This window comes from Penaeus monodon, chromosome 28, assembly GCF_015228065.2.
Source record: "Penaeus monodon isolate SGIC_2016 chromosome 28, NSTDA_Pmon_1, whole genome shotgun sequence".
Lineage (NCBI taxonomy): Eukaryota > Metazoa > Arthropoda > Malacostraca > Decapoda > Penaeidae > Penaeus > Penaeus monodon.
This window is the reverse complement of record NC_051413.1, coordinates 35,286,524-35,287,023: the sequence shown is the minus strand read 5'-3', so window position 1 is coordinate 35,287,023 and position 500 is coordinate 35,286,524. Positions and strand designations below refer to the sequence as shown.

General features: G+C 44.0%; 1 protein-coding gene across 9 annotated transcripts in view; it reads left to right on the top strand.

Annotated features, from left to right (window-relative positions):
• The window catches only part of LOC119591560 (protein kinase C and casein kinase substrate in neurons protein 1-like), a 62,778-nt gene that overhangs the window by 43,005 nt on the left and 19,273 nt on the right, over positions 1–500 (top strand). The gene's annotated exons all lie outside the window — the stretch shown is intronic.

Sequence of the window (500 nt, the reverse complement as noted above, 5' to 3'; positions counted from 1 at the left end):
ACCCCAGCTGTCCTCAGTTCATCAGCCCCCCCCCCCCCCTTGCCCTGTTCTCTCTCACCCCTCTTTTTTGATTTGTGTAACTTGGGCCTCTTACCCTCAGGGCTGTGGTTGCAGCATCAGCCTGAGTTTGTGGAAACAAAATCCCACTCTTTGTTCTGAAGCCCTGGTGTGTTTAAAATCACCAAAATTGCATCAGCTCTTACATTCCTTTTTAATTATCTGACTTACAGTTGTTTTGAGGAATAATCACCTTTGCTTGCTAATAGGTATATTGATCCAGATGTTTTTCTGAGTTTGCATAATGGTGCCTCTTTCCTTTTCTTTTGAACTTGACCCTCTCTTGCCTGTGCGAAACCTGAGCTCGAGGAGGCCACTTGGGAGCCCCTCTTGTTAATTTGCGGGACTGTGCCACTTGGCTCTACTCTTCAGTTTGCATTCTAATAATATCATTGTTCTTGGTGGTGGGGATTATTTGTTTGGTATTGTTTTTTAGTTGTAAA